The following is a 16,340-nucleotide window of genomic DNA, read 5'->3' as shown; positions in this document are numbered from 1 at the left end:
TGGGACCGGAATCTCTAGCTCCAGGAGCCCTACCTGTGGGACCCCTAACTTTAGCTCCAGAGGTCCTACCCCTTAGACTCTTAACCCTAGCTCCAGGGGCCCTACCTATGGGAGCCCTAACTTTAGTTCCAGGGGACCAACCCATGAGGCACCTAACCCTAGCTCCAGGGGCCCCATCCCTGGGGCCCCTAACCCTAGCTCAAGGGTCCCCATTCCTGGGGCCCTTAACCCTGGCTCCAGGCACCCTACACGTGGTTCCCCTATCCCTAGCTCCAGGTGCCCTACACTTGGGGCCTATTACTCTTGCTCCAGGGGCCCTACCACTGGGACCCCTAACACTATCTATAGGGACCCTATACGTGGCGCCCCTAACCCTTGCTACAGGATCCCTACGTGTAGGGCCCCTAACTATATCTCCAGGGGCTTAACTCATGGGATCCCTAACCCTAGTTTCAGGGGCCCTAACCCTGGGACTCCTATCCCTTGGATACTTAACCCTAGGATACTTAACCCTAGCTCCAGGTTCTCTACCCCTGGGGCAAGTAGCACTAGCTCCAAGGGCTATACCTGTGGGACCCCTAACCCTAGTTCCATGGGCCCCACCCCTGGGACCGCTAACCCTTGCTCAAGGGACCCCATCCCTGGAGCCCCTAACCCTAGCTCCAGGGGCCCTACCCTTCAGGCCCCTAACCCTATCTCCAGGGTCCCTACCCGTGGGTCCCCTAACACTTACTCCAGGGGCGCTAGCTGTGGGGCCCCAAACCCTAGTTACAGGTGCCCTCCCTGTGGGGACTCTAAGTCTAGCTCCAGAGGCCTAACACAAGGGCCCCTAATCCTAGCTCCAAAGGCCCTACCCGTGGAACACCTAACCCAAGTTCCAGAGGCTCTACCCCTGGGGCCCGTATCCCTAGCTCCAGGGACCTCACCCCTGGGACCTCTTACTCCAGTTGCAGAGGCCCCATCTCTGGGGTCCCTAACCCTAGCTCCAGGTGCTGTACCCTTGGGGCCCCTAACACTGGCTCCAGGGGCTCTACACGTGAGGCCCTTAACCATAGCTCCAGAGGCCCTACTTTTGGGACCCCTTACAGTAGGTCCAGGGGCCCGACCGTTGGGGTCACTGGCCCTAGCTCCAGGGTCCATACCCGTGGGGCTCCTAACCATAGCTCACGAGACCCACCCCTGGGAACCCTATCCCTAGCTCTAGGGGCCCCATCCCTGGGGATCCTAACTCCAGCTCCAGGGTCCCCACCCATCGGGCCCCTAACCCTGCATCCAGGGGCCCTAACCCTATCTCAAGGGCCCCTAACCCTATCTCAAGGGGCCGTACCCTTGGGACCCTTAACCCTAGCACCGGGGTCTCTACCCGTGAGGCCCCTAACCTTAGCTCCAGGCGCCCTACCCTTATGCCCCCTAACCTTAACTTCAGAGGCCCTACCCGTTGGACCTGTAACCCCAACTCCAGAGGCCCTACCCGTGGGGCCCCTAACCCTAACTCCAGGGGCTCTACCCATGGGACCCCTTAACCTAGTTCCAGGGGCCCTACCCCTGGTGCCCCTATCCCTCGCTCCTGAGGAGCTGCTCCTGGGGCCTCAAACTCTATCTTCAGGGGCCCTACCCGTTCGACCCCTAACCGTATCTCCAGAGGTCCTACCCCTGGGGCCCCTAACCCTAGCTCCAGGGTCCCTACCCGTGGGGCCCGTAAATCTAGCTCCAGAGGCCCTACCCCTGAGACCCTTAACCCTACTTCCAGGTGCCCTACCCCTGGGACCTCTAACCCTTGCTCCATGGGCCGTACCCCTGTGGCCCCTATCGTTAGCCCAAGGTGCCCGACCCCTGGGGCCCCTAAGGCTAGCTCCAGGGGCCCAACCCGTGGGGCCCCTATCAATATCTCCACGAGCCCTATCCCTGGAGCCCCTAACCCTAGCTTCAGGGGCCCCATCTGTTGAGCCCCTAACCCTGGCTCCAGGGGCCCAACACCTGGGACCCCTAACCCTAGCTACAGGGGCCCTACACGTGTGGCACCTAATCCTAACTACAGGGTCACTACACTTTGCATCCCTAACCATATCTGCAGGGGCTCTACTCCTGGGACCCCTAACCTTAGCTCCAAGGTCCCTACCTCTTGGTCCCCTAACGATAGCTCCAGAGGCCTTACAAGTGGGACCCCAGCCCTAAGTCCGTGAGCCTTTCCGGTGTACCCTGAACCCTATCTCCAGGGGCCCTTCCCGTGGGACCCCTTACCCTAATTACTGTGGCCTCACCTCTGGGACTACTAACCCTAGCTCAAGGCCCCTTCCCTGGGGCCCCAATCTCTAGCTGCAGGGGTTCTACCCATGGGGCCCCTAACCCTAGCTCCAGGGGTCCTATACCTGGGACCCCTATGTGGGGGAGTCCGGCCCTGCATCCCTCTTCCTGGGACCCACAGTGACTCTCAGCCAGCCAGTAAAACAGTAGGTTTAGTGGACAACAGGAATGCAGGTTACAGCAGAGCTTGGAGGCACAACAAGGACCACTCCATCGAGTCCTTCTCGGGGTTCAGGGTGCTTGGATCTCAGCATAGGATCCCCTGAATTCCCATCACCCAGCCCAAAACTGAAACTGAACTGCCCCTCCTCCAGCCGGCCGATTCCTTTGTCCAGCTTCCCGGGCCCACGTGCTAACCCCCTCCCCATTACCTGGCTCAGGTTACAGGCTTAAAGATCCTGTCCCTCACCTAAAATCCTCCCAGCTCTCCCATTCCCACACAGACAGTCCCTACTCCATCACATCTCTCCCCCCTTTGAGACTGAACTGACTGGGGTCACTCTGCCCAGTGACCTGGGGAAGTTCAGGGACCCCTCTCTGGGACAACGCGTCCACTATCAGGTTGGCACTTCCCTTCTCATGGACCACGTCCATGTCATGGTCCTGCAGGAGCAGGCTCCACCTCAGGAGCTTGGTGTTGGCTCTTTTCATCTGGTGCAGCCAGGGCAGGGGAGAGTGGTCGGTTTACACAGTGATGTGTCACCCAAAGAGATATGGCTACAGTTTCTTAATGGCCCACACCATGGCCAGGCATTCCTTCTCGATGGCAGCATAGTTCTGCTCCCGGGGTAGCAACTTCTTGCTCAGGGAGCTTAGCGAACAGGAGCTGCTAACAGGGAGCTTTGCAAGGGAGTTCTCCAGGTGAAGGAGGAGCACATACAGCATCTGTGGGGTAAGTGACTGTCTGCAGTGTTTGTGTTTGTGTTTGGGGGTTACTTGCTGTGTGCTGAGCTTGTGTTTGTCAGTCTGTGTGGTTTGTTTGTTTGAAGGACCATGTGCTGTAGCTGGCAGTTGGAGGTGGAGCTACTAGGAAGGTTTGAAAGCTAGAAGCCTCTGGTAATTGGCTGAGCCTTAACCAGTGGGCGGGGCATTCACTCAGGCCAGGGCTTTATAAAGCTGCGCACAAGCGACCAGGGAGCTTAGTGAACAGGAGCTGCTAACAGGGAGTTTTGCAAGGGAGTTTGGAAGGGGAGTAGGAAGGGAAGGGAGGGGAGGTCCCTTGTCAGTCTCATCTGTGACCCATTGCTCCCCTGAACCTATAAACTGAGTCACATCCAAAACCTTTCTGTTTACAGCAGAGCAGAGCGGACAGGGAGCTGTAGACGGGAATTTGAGAGAGTTTGACAGAGGGAGACTTACAATGGTGAGGAGGACTCGCAACACCTGTGCCAGCACTGCTTCTGTCTCCTCCACCTCCGCCTGTAGCCAGACAGAGCACCAAAGCATGGATGCTTTTACCCAGATTCTGGTGTGGGCTTGCAAAGACTGTAATTTGCAATTTCCACTTACTGATATCCAGGCTGGGGGTGGCATCCAATGTGAAAGGTGCCTACTGGTGGAGTCTCTCAGGCAGCAGGTGGGAGAGCTACAGGAGGAGGTGGCTAGGCTGAGGAACATCCATATCCATGAGCAATTCCTGGACAGTATCCATGTGGAGTCAGCTGACGGTGCTGTCCCAGTTGACAGGACTACCGACACACCAGTGGAGGAGGAGGTGCCTCAGGGTGTGTCTGACACACCAGTGGAGGAGGAGGCTCAGGGTGGACACAGCCAGCTGGTTACTTCTACCAGCAGGCAGTGCTCCACCGCTGCTGCGAACCCTCCTGCTGTGGTAAAAGATAACCGTTATGCTCTTCTTGATACAAGAGAGAAGGAATCACCCCCAACAGTTAAGGAGGTGAAGCCTCATACCCCTAAGGCTGGGAGGTCTGCTGCCACCACTGATAAGAAACGTAGGGTAGTGGTGGTTGGAGACTCTCTGCTGAGGGGGACGGAGACACCCATCTGTCGCCCTGACCGTTCATCCCGGGAGGATGCTGCCTGCCAGGGGCCCGTATCCGAGATGTTACAGAGGAATTGTCGAGGATTATCCGGCCTTCTGACTACTACCCCATGCTACTCATCCATGTGGGCACAAATGATACTGCGAGGTGTGACACTGAGCAGATCAAGAGTGACTACAGGGCTCTGAGAGTATGGGTTAAGGAGTTTGGAGCGCAGGTGGTATTCTCTTCGATTCTTCCTGTTGAAGGTAGGGGTCCGGGCAGAGACAGATGCATCGTGGAGGTGAATGCCTGGCTGCGAAGATGGTGTCGCCAGGAGGGCTTTGGCTTCCTCGACCACGGGATGCTATTCGAGGAAGGACTGCTAGGAACAGATGGCGTTCACCTTTCGAAGAGGGGAAAGGCCTTATTTGCACACAGACTGGCTAACCTAGTAAGGAGGGCTTTAAACTAGGTTCGACAGGGACAGGTGAGCAAAGCCCACAGGTAAGTGGGGAACAAGACCTGGGAGATGGGTTGGAAACAGGAGGGAGCACGGGCTATAATGGCAGAGAGGAAGGAGGGTCAGGGCAAAGCTGGGAGGCAAGATCAAACCAGTATCTTAGATGCCTATATACAAATGCAAGAAGTATGGGTAATAAGCAGGAAGAACTGGAAGTGCTAATAAATAAATACAACTATGACATTACTGGCATTACTGAAACTTGGTGGGATAATACACATAACTGGAATGTTGGTGTGGATGGGTATAGTTTGCTCAGGAAGGATAGACAGGGGGAAAGGGAGGAGGTGTTGCCTTATATATTAAAAATGTACACACTTGGACTGAGGTGGAGATGGACATAGGAGACGGAAGTGTGGAGAGTCTCTGGGTTAGGCTAAAAGGGGTAAAAAACACAGGTGATGTTGTGCTGGGAGTCTATTACAGGCCACCTAATCAGGTGAAAGAGGTGGATGAGGCTTTTTTCAAACAACTAACAAAATCATCCAAAGCCCAAGATTTGGTGGTGATGGGGAACTTCAACTATCCAGATATATGTTGGGAAAATAACACCGCGGGGCACAGACTATCCAATAAGTTCCTGAACTGCATTGCAGACAACTTTTTATTTCAGAAAGTTGGAAAAGCTACTAGGGGGGAAGCTGTTCTAGACTTGATTTTAACAAATAGGGAGGAACTTGTTGAGAATTTGAAAGTAGAAGGAAGCTTGGGTGAAAGTGATCATGAAATCATAGAATTTGCAATTCTAAGGAAGGGTAGAAGGGAGTACAGCAGAATAGAGACAATGGATTTCAGGAAGGTGGATTTTGGTAAGCTCAGAGAGCTGATAGGTAAGGTCCCATGGGAATTAAGACTGAGGGGAAAACAACTGAGGAAAGTTGGCAGTTTTTCAAAGGGACACTATTAAGGGCCCAAAAGCAAGTTATTCCGATGGTTAGGAAAGATAGAAAATGTGGCAAAAGACCACATTGGCTTACCCTTGAGATCTTGCGTGACCTACAAAATAAAAAGGCGTCATATAAAAAATGGAAACTAGGTCAGATCACGAAGGATGAATATAGGCACATAACACTGCTTAATGACTTCTTTGTTTCAGTCTTCACTGAGAAGTCTGAAGGAATGTCTAGTATAGTGAATGCTTACGGGAAGAGGGTAGGTTTAGAAGAGAAAATAAGAAAAGAGCAAGTAAAAAATCACTTAGAAAAGTTAGATGCCTGCAAGTCACCAGGGCCTGATGAAATGCATCCTAGAATACTCAAGGAGTTAATAGAAGTGGTATCTGAGCCTCTAGCTATTATCTTTGGGAAATCATGGGAGACGGGGGAGATTCCAGAAGACTGGAAGGGGGCAAATATAGTGCCCATCTATAAAAAGGGAAATAAAAACAACCCAGGAAACTACAGACCAGTTAGTTTAACTTCTGTGCCAGGGAAGATAATGGAGCAGGTAATCAAAGAAATCATCTGCAAACACTTGGAAGGTGGTAAGGTGATAGGGAATAGCCAGCATGGATTTGTAAAGAACAAATCGTGTCAAACTAATCTGATAGCGTTCTTTGATAGGATAACGAGCCTTGTGGATAAGGGAGAAGCAGTGGATGTGATATACCTAGACTTTAGTAAGGCATTTGATACAGTCTCGCATGATATTCTTACAGATAAACTCGGAAAGTACAATTTAGATGGGGCTACTATAAGGTGGGTGCATAACTGGCTGGATAACCCTACTCAGAGAGTAGTTGTTAATGGCTCCCAATCCTGCTGGAAAGGTATAACAAGTGGGGTTCCGCAGGGGTCTGTTTTGGGACCGGTTCTGTTCAATACCTTCATCAACGATTTAGATGTTGGCATAGAAAGTACGCTTATTAAGTTTGCGGATGATATCAAACTGGGAGGGATTGCAACTGCTTTGGAGGACAGGGTCAAAATTCAAAATGATCTGGACAAATTGGAGAAATGGTCTGAGGTAAACAGGATGAAGTTCAATAAAGATAAATGCAAAGTGCTCCACCTAGGAAGGAACAATCAGTTTCACACATACAAAATGGGAAGAGACTGTCTAGGAAGGAGTATGGAAGAAAGAGATATAGGGGTCATAGTAGACCACAAGCTTAATATGAGTCAACAGTGTGATACTGTTGCAAAAAAAAGCAAACATGATTCTGGGATGCATTAACAGGTGTGTTGTAAACAAGACACGAGAAGTCATTCTTCCGCTTTACTCTGCGCTGGTTAGGCCTCAACTGGAGTATTGTGTCCAGTTCTGGGCACTGCATTTCAAGAAAGATGTGGAGAAATTGGAGAGGGTCCAGAGAAGAGCAACAAGAATGATTAAAGGTCTTGAGAACATGACCTATGAAGGAAGGCTGAAGGAATTGGGTTTGTTTAGTTTGGAAAAGAGAAGACTGAGAGGGGACATGATAGCAGTTTTCAGGTATCTAAAAGGGTGTCATCAGAAGGAGGGAGAAAACACCTTAGCCTCCAGTGATAGAACAAGAAGCAATGGGCTTAAACTGCAGCAAGGGAGATGTAGGTTGGACATTAGGAAAAAGTTCCGAACTGTCAGGGTAGTTAAACACTGGAATAGATTGCCTAGGGAATTTGTGGAATCTCCATCTCTGGAGATATTTAAGAGTAGGTTAGATAAATGTCTATTGGGGATGGTCTAGACAGTATTTGGTCCTGCCATGAGGGCAGGGGACTGGACTCGATGACCTCTCGAGGTCCCTTCCAGTCCTAGAGTCTATGAGTCTATGAGATACACGATGGGGTGTCTCTCCCCATTTTCACCCTCCTGCATTAATACCGCTCCCAGTCCCCTGTCTGAGGCGTCAGTGAACACCATAAAGGGCTTGTCAAAATCTGGGTTTGCCAGAACTGGGCCACTAACCAGAGCCTCCTTCAGCGCCTCGAGAGCCTGCTGGCACTGCTCGGTCCAGACCACCTTGTCTGGCTTCCCCTTCTTGCACAGCTCAGTGAGGGGGGCAGCTATGGTGCTAAAGTGGGGCACAAACCTTCGATAGTACCCCGCCATCCCAATAAAGGCCTGGACCTGCTAACTGGTCTGGGGAGAGGGCCAGTCTCTGATCACCTCCACCTTGGCTGGTTCTGGCTTTAGGCAGCTGCTCCCCACCCGATGGCCCAGGTAAGATACTTCAGCCATCCCCACCTTGCACTTCTCAGCCTTTACGGTTAACCCAGCCTCTCGGAGTCGGTCCAGCACTTGTTTAACTTGGGACACGTGGTCCTCCCAGGTCTGGCTAAAGACGCAGATGTTGTCAATATACGCCAAGGCAAAACTCTCCATCCCCTGCAGTAGCTGATCCACCAGGGACTGGAAGGTGGCCGGCGCTCCCTTGAGGCCGAAGGGCAGGGTAAGAAACTCGTAGAGCCCCAGAGGAGTGATAAAGGCCGATTTCGGCTTGGCATCTGCGTCCAGTGGCACTTGCCAGTAACCCTTTGTAAGATCCATGGTGGTGAGGTACCGAGCGCCTCCCAGCTTGTCTAGGAGCTCGTCAGGCCTAGGCATTGGGTAGGCATCGGATACGGTGATGGCATCGATAGTCCACACAGAACCGGATCGACATGTCCTTCTTGGGGACCAGTATCAAAGGCGAGGCCAAAGGACTGGAAGACGGCTGGATCATCCCCAGAGCAAGCATGTCCCTGACCTCTCTTTCTAGGTGCTGGGCAGTTTTCTCAGTGACCCGAAAAGGGGAGCATCTTATAGGTGAGTTTGAGCCGGTCTCCACCAGGTGGACAGTCAAATTAGTGCATCCAGGCTGGTTGGAAAACAGCTGTCGGTACAGATGCAGCACCCCTCTGATCTCAGTGTGCTGGGCCAGGGTCAGCTGATTAGAGACGGCAATTGCCTCCAGGGGGAACCAGCTTTCGTCCCAGGGAATAGATCCACTAAAGAGTCATCTCCCTGCTTCTCCCAATGTCCACATACGGCCAACACCACATTCCCCCGTCATAGTATGGCTTCATCGTATTCATATGGTACACCCGGCGGTGACGAGCCCGGTTTGACAGCTCCACCACATAGTTTACCTCATTTAGTTGCTTGACAACCTTGAAAGGGCCTTCCAGGCAGCCTGGAGTTTGTTTTTCCTCACGGGCACGAGAACTATCACTTGATCCCCGGTGGCGAAGGCGTGGGCCCGTGCCGTGCGGTCATACCAGACCTTCTGCTTCCTCTGGGCTGGAGCTAGATTCTCCCTGGCCAGGCCCATCAGCTCGGCAAGTCTTTCCCAGAAAGTCAGGACATACTCCACCATCGACTCTCCATCGGGAGTGGCCTTCCGCTCCCATTTGTCTCTCATCAGGTCCAGGGGCCCCCTTACCCGCCTTCCATATAACAATTCGAAAGGCAAAAACCCAGTAGACTCCTGGGGTACATCCCTGTACGCGAACAGCAGGTGAGGAAAGTACTTGTCCCAGTCCTGCGGGTGCTGGTTCATAAATGTTTTTAGCATCATCTTTAGCTTCCCGTTGAATCTTTCCACTAGCCCGTTGGACTGGGGATGATACACTGAGGCCCAGTTGTGCTGGACTCCACATTTCTCCCACAAGCACCGGAGCAGGATCGACATGAAGTTGGACCCCTGGTCCGTTAAGACTTCCTTGGGGAACCCCACCGGGCTGAAAATGGTCAGCAGTGCATCTGCCACGGTGTCTGCTTCGATAGAGGACAAGGCCACCGCCTCGGGATAGCGAGTGGCAAAATCTACCACCACCAGGATGTATTTCTTCCCTGACCGGGTCGCCCTGCTGAGAGATCCCACTATGTCCATGGTCACCTTCTGGAAAGGTTCTTCTGTGATGGGTAAAGGCCACAAAGCCGCTTTCCCCTTGTCCCGGGCCTTCCCCACCCTCTGGCAGGGGTCACAGGATTGGCAGTACTGTCGGACATGGGTAAAGACCCCAGGCCAGTAAAAGTTCTGTAGCAGCTTCTGCCTGGTGCGCCGGATTCCCTGGTGCCCTGCAAGAGGAATGTCATGGGCCAGGTACAGTAGCTTGTGGCGAATCTTCTGGGGAACCGCCAGCTGCCTCCTGATCCCCCATGACTCCACTTCCCTGGGGGGAGCCTATTCTTGGTACAGGAACCCCTTCTCCCACAGGAACCTCTCCTTGCAACCTCTCCTCATGGTCTGTACCGCACTGAGGTTAGCCAGGTCCCTTGGCCTCCTCAAGGAGGGATCTTTCTGCAACTCAGCCTGGAACTCAGCAGCTGGGACAGAGATGGGGACCTACTCTCTCTCACTGGCTCGGTCTGAGGCCGCAGCCTCTCTGAGCCGTGTCCCTGTGCGTTCCCTCCCCACCAGGTTAGAGTCCTGCGCCTCGGGCAGAGTACCTTCTCCGTTGTCAGGGTGCAGTTCCCTGTGCTGACTCTGACTACGGGTCACGACCAGGGCACCTCGGGCGTTACTTGGCCAAACCTTCAGGTCCTCCCCCATTAACAATTCTGTGGGCAAATATGAGTGTACCCCACTTCCTTGGTGCCCTCCTTGGCCCCCTACTTCAGGTGTACCTTCGCCATGGGCACTTTGAATGGGGTCCCGCCCATGCCCATCAGGGTCAGGTAGGTGTCGGGCACCATCCGATCTGAGGCCACCACCTCGGGCCGGGCCAGCGTCACCTCTGCACCCGCGTCCCAGTACCCAGTGATCTTCCTCCCATCAACCTCCAGGGAAACCAGGGACTCTCTCCAGAGGGGCAGCCCCGCTCCAACCCTGTAAACCAAAAACTCGGAGCCTGGAGCATCCAGCACCCCAGAGGAGCTGACCTGGGGCTCTCCTCCCTCCTTCGCAGGTGGCACGTGGCCAGCCCCCCTTTCCTGCGAACGCTGCCCCTCATCTGGCTGGGTCTCTACCAAGTTCACCCGGTGTGGGGTCAGTCTGCTCAGTCTGTCCTTGAGTCTGGGGCTCTGGGACCGTATGTAGCCCCTCTGGCAACACTGATAGCAGCTCATGTCCCGTTGGTCCCCTCGAAACGATCGGTTGTCCCTGACGCTGGGTGTTCCCCTTGGGAGAGGGTTCTCCCTACTCCCCCTTTGGGAGGTCCCGGGATGACTCACTCTCTGCCTCGCAGCGGGCCTGTTCCTCTGAGACTCCTCCCTGCCACTCCCCGATCAGCTGTTAACAAACTCATCAGCCAGCTGCCCTGCATGTCGCGGGTTCTCTGGCTTTTGGTCCCTCAACCACAGCCTCAGGTCGGATGGGCACCGCTCATACAGTTGCTCCACTACCAGCAGTTTAACCAGGTCCCCCTCCGTCTGGGCCCCATCTGCCCACTTGCTGGCCTATCCCTCCATGCGGACGGCTAGTTGCAGATAGCAGACCTCAGGGGTTTTATCCTGACTCCGGAACCTTTCCCGGTACACTTCAGGAGTCAGCCCAAACTCGCACAGCAGGGCCTGCTTGAATAGTTTGTAGTTTCCTTTCTCCTCCTCTCCCAGCTGGCGATACAATGCCACGGCCTTGGGGTTCAGTAAGGTGGTGAGAACCGGAGCCTGTCTGCCGGAGCTACCTGGTGCAGCTCGCAGGCCGTCTCCAAGGCATCCAGGAAGTCATCTATGTCCTCCCCCTCCTTACGCTGGGCCAGGATGCACTTCTCAAAGCTCCGCACAGTCCTGGGTCCCCCCTCACTCACTGCAGCCGGGGGCCCGCTGCCCCTCTGCCTCGCCAGTTCCTGCTCATAATGACGCTGTCGCTCTTTCTCCTCCAGTTCCCGCTGTCTTTGTCTGTCTTCATGTTCCCTCTGTCTCTCCTCATGTTCCCTCTGTCTCTCTTTCTCCTCCCGGTCATGTTTTCTCTGTCTCTCACGATCCTCCAGCTCTCTCAGTTTTAGCTCTTTCTCCCATTCCAGCCGCTTGCGCTCCACGGATGCCGAGCGCTGCCGAGATGATCCCCTGCCGGCGGGTGAGCTTCGCCAGGAGGATCCCCTGCTGGCCGGGGGGGTCACGGTGCCCTCTATAGCTGCTGGGCTCCTCCCCGCCCTTCCCCTAGGCATAGGAAGGGGGGGTCTCGGGAAGCCCTCAGCCGCCGGCTGACCACTCCCAGCGGGGACAGACACTGGTGCCTGTGCTGCATCTGCCAGGCTGCTTCCCTCAGAGACAGGGATCAGTTTATTCAAGCGATCTTCCTCCTCCAGCTGGGCAATCAGCTGGTCTTTGGTGAGTCTGCCCCTGCGCAGCCCCCTCTGCTTGCATAGCTCCACCACGTCGCACTTGCGCCGCTGGGCATACATCTTCCTGCTGGCCACTCACAGGCCGCGGTGCTTGTCACTCTCCACGGTTTCCTGGGAGACCCCTAGTGCACCAGCCCTTCTTGAGGTCACCACCTCTCTGCCATGGTCGAGTTGCAGACTTCTCCACCCCTGGAACCACTCACTGCAATCCCCCGGGGGACCCTGTTACTGCAAAGAGCTTCTCACTGTGCACACACTCCCAGGGGTTAATCACCCCTAAAATCGTCCCTTCGTTTTACTGCTCCCCAGCCACTTACTGCAGGAAGCACCGTCCACGGGGTGCAGTATCTTCCGCCGCTGCCACCAGTTGTCACGGAGTGTGGGGGAGTCCGGCCTGCACCCCTCTTCCTGGGACTCACAGTGACTCTCAGCCAGCCAGTAAAACAGAAGGTTTAGTGGACAACAGGAATGCAGGTTACAGCAGAGCTTGGAGGCACAACCAGGGCCCCTCCATCGAGTCCTTCTCGAGGTTCAGGGCGCTTGGAATCCCAGCATAGGATCCCCTGAATTCCCATCACCCAGCCCAAAACCGAAACTGAACTGCCTCTCCTCCAGTCGGCTGATTCCTTTTTCCAGCATCCCGGGCCAAGGTGCTAACCCTCTCCCCGCTACCTGGCTCAGGTTACAGGCTTAAAGATCCTGTCCCTCACCTAAAGACATACCCGGCTCTCCCATCCCCCCCACAGACAGTTTCTATTCCATCACACCTTAACCCTAGCTCCAGGGGCCCCACTCCTGGGACCCCTAACCTTGGCTCCAGGGTCCCTACCGGTGGTGCCCTAATCAAAAGCTCCAGGAGATCTACTCTGGGATCCCTAACCCTAGCACCAGGGGCTGTAAACCTTGGGATCTTCACTATAGCTCCAGAGGCCTTACCCATGGGACCCCCAACTCTAGCTCCAGGGGCCCTTCCCGTGGACCCCTAACCCTAGCTCCAGGGGCCCTACCCATGAGGCCCTTAACCCTAGCTCTAGGGGCCCTACCCATGGGGCCCGTAACCTGAGCTCCAGGGGCCCCACCCATGGAGCCCCTAACCCTTGTTCCACAGCCCCATCCCTGGGGCCCCAATTCCTAGCTCCAGGGGACCAACACGTCGGGCTGCTAACCCTAACTCCAAGGACCCTACTCCTGGGACCACAAACTCTAGCTCCAGGATCCAAACTCCTGGGACCCCTACCTTAGCTCCAGGGGCCTTCCACGTGGGGCACCAATCCCTAGCTCCAGGGGACATACCACTGGGACCCCTAACCCTAGCTCCAGGGGACATACCCTTTGGGATCTTGACTATAGCTTCAGAGGCCTTACCCATGGGTACCCTAACCCTAGCTCCAGGACCCTACCCGTGGGGCCCGAACCATAGCTCCAGGGTCCTTTCCCGTGGACTCCTAACCCTAGCTCCAGGGGCCCTTCACTGGGGTCCCCTAACACTAGCTCCAGGGCTCCTACCCATGGGGCCCCTAACCCTAGATACAGGGGCACTTCCTGTGTACCCCTAACCCTAGCTCCAGAGGTTCTTCCCCTAATGCCACAAACCCTAGCTCCAGGGGCTCTACCCGTGGGGCCATTAAACCTAGATCCAGGGACCCTACTGTGGGGCCCATAAACCTTGCTCCATGGGCCCTACCCATGGGACTCTTAATCATAGTTCCAGGTGTCCCACTCCTGGGGCCCCTAACCCTAGCTCAAGGGTCCCCACGCCTGGCACCCCAACCCTACCTCCAGGGACACCATCCCTGCGGCCTCTAACCCTAGCTCCAGGGGCCCTACCCGTGAGGCCACTAACCCTAGCTCCAGGGGCCTTACGCTTGGGGCCCCTAACCCTAGCTCAAGGGGCCCTACCCGTGGGACTCTTATCTTCGTTCCAGGGGCCCAACTCGTGCTCTCCAGGGGCCCTTCCCGTGAGGCCACTAACCCTGGCTCCATGGGGCCTACACTTGGGGAACCTAAACCTAGCTCCCGGGGCCCTACCCTTTAGACCTCTAACCGTAGCTCCAGGGTCCCTACCCGTGGGACACCTAACCCTACCTCCAGGGGCCCTACCCTTGGGGCCTCTAAATCTATCTCTAGAGGCCCTACCCCTGAGACCCTTAACCATAGCTCCAGGGGCCCTATCCCTGGGACCACTAACCCAAGCTCCATGGGCTGTACCCCTATCCCTAGCCCAAGGTGTCCGACCCCTGGGGCCTCTAACCCTAGCTCCAAGGCCCCAACCCGTGAGTCCCCTAACCCTAGCTTCAGGGGCCCCATCCATAAGGCCCCTAACCCTGGCTCCAGGGGCCCAGCATGTGGGGCCCCTAACCCTAGCTCCAGTAGCCCTACATGTGGGGCCTACAACTCTTGCTCCAGGGGCCCAACCCCCGGAACCCCTAACCCTAGCTACAGGGGATCTACACGTGTAGCGCCTAACTCTAGCTCCAGGGGCACTACGTGTTGAACCCCTAACCATATCTCCATGGGCTCTACCCCTGGGACTCCTAACCCTAGCTCCCGGTGGCCCTACCCCTTTGTCCTCTAACAATAGCTGCAGAGGCCTTACCAGTGGGACCCCTAACTCTAGCTCCAGCGGTCCTTCCAGTGGACCCCTAACCCTATCTCCATGGGCCCTTCCCCTGGGGGTCCTAACTCTAGCTCCAAGAGCCCTACCTGTGGTGTCCTTAACCCTAGCTCCAGGGGCCCTACCCATGGTGCCCGTAACTCTAGCTCCAGGGGCTCTACCCGTGGAGCTCCTAACCCTAGCTCCAGGCGCCCAATCCGTGGGACCCGTAACCCTAGTTCCAGAGGCTCTACCTGTGGGGCCCCTAACCCTAGCTACAGGGGCCGCATCCCTGGAACAACTAACCCAGGGTCCAGGGGCAACATCCTTGGGATCTCTAACCATAGCTCTAGGGGCCCTTCCCGTGGGGCCCCTTACCCTAGCTCCAGGGACCCTACCCATGGGGCCACTAAACCTGGCTCCAGGGGCTCTACAACTGCGGCCCCTAACCATAACGTCAAGGGCCCTACCCCTTGGACCCCTAATCATAAAACCAAGGTCCCTACCCTTGGGGCCTCTTACCCTAGCTCCAGGGGCCCCACCACTGGGAACCCTATCCCTAGCTCTAGGGTCCCATTCCTGGTGTCCTGAGCCCTAGCTCCAGGGGCCCAACCCGTAGGGCCCCTAACTCTGGTTCCAGGGACCCTACACGTGGGACCACTAATCCTAACTCAAGGAGCCCTAGCCCTGTGACCCCTAACTCTAGCACCTGAGTCCCTGCCCGTGAGGCCCCTAACACTAGCCCCAGAGACCTTACCCTTGGGACCCCTAACCCTAGCTCCAGGGGCCCTACCTGTGGTCCCCTAACAATAGCTACAGGCACCCTGCCTCTGGGACCCCTAACCCTAACTCCAGGGCCCCATCTCTGCATCAACAATCCCTAGCTGCATGGACCCTACCCGTGGGGCCCCTATCCCTAGCTTCACGAGCCCCAACCCTGTGGCCCCTAACCCTAGCTTCAGGGGCCCCATCTATTGGGCCCCTAACCCTGGCTCCAGGGGCCCTATACGTTTGGCCCCTAACCTTAGCTCCAGGAGCCCTGCACGTGGGACCTATAACTCTTGCTCCAGGGGCCCAACCCCTGGGATCCCTAACCCTAGATACAAGGGCTCTACACGTGTGGTGCCGAAACCTAGCTACAGGGGCACTACACATTGGACCCCTAACCATATCTACAGCGGCTCCACCCCTGGGATCCCTAACACTAGCTCCAGGGCCCCTAACCCTTGAACCCCTAATGATAGCTCCAGAGTCCTTACCAGTGGGACCCCTAACCCTAGCTCCAGGGACCCTTCCTGTGGACCCTTAAAATTAGCCCAAGGGGCCATTCCCCTGGGGGCCCGTAACCCTAGCTCCAGAGGCCCTAACCTTGGGACCACTGACCCTAGCTCCAGGAGCCCTACCCGTGGGCCACTAACAGTAGCTACAGGGTCCCCACCTCTGGGACCCCTAAACCTAACTCCAGGGCCTCATCTCTGGGTTCCCAATCCCTAGCTGCATTGACCATACTCGTGGGGCCCCTAACCGTAGCTCCAGGGGCACTATACCTAGGACCCCTAACCCTAGCCTAAGGATCCCCACTCCTGGAACCCCTAATCCCAGCTCCAGGGGCCTTACCCATCGGGCTCCAATCCCTAGCTCCAGGGATTTTACTCTGGAACCCCTAACCCTAGCTCCAGGGGCTGTAAACCTTGGGATCTTGATCATAGCTCCAGAGGTATTACCAGTGGGACCACTAACCCTATCTA

The sequence above is a fragment of the Gopherus flavomarginatus genome, chromosome 11 (genome assembly GCF_025201925.1).
Source record: "Gopherus flavomarginatus isolate rGopFla2 chromosome 11, rGopFla2.mat.asm, whole genome shotgun sequence".
Classification (NCBI taxonomy): Eukaryota; Metazoa; Chordata; order Testudines; family Testudinidae; genus Gopherus; species Gopherus flavomarginatus.
The sequence above is the reverse complement of the archived record's forward strand: the minus strand, read 5'-3'. Positions refer to the sequence as shown.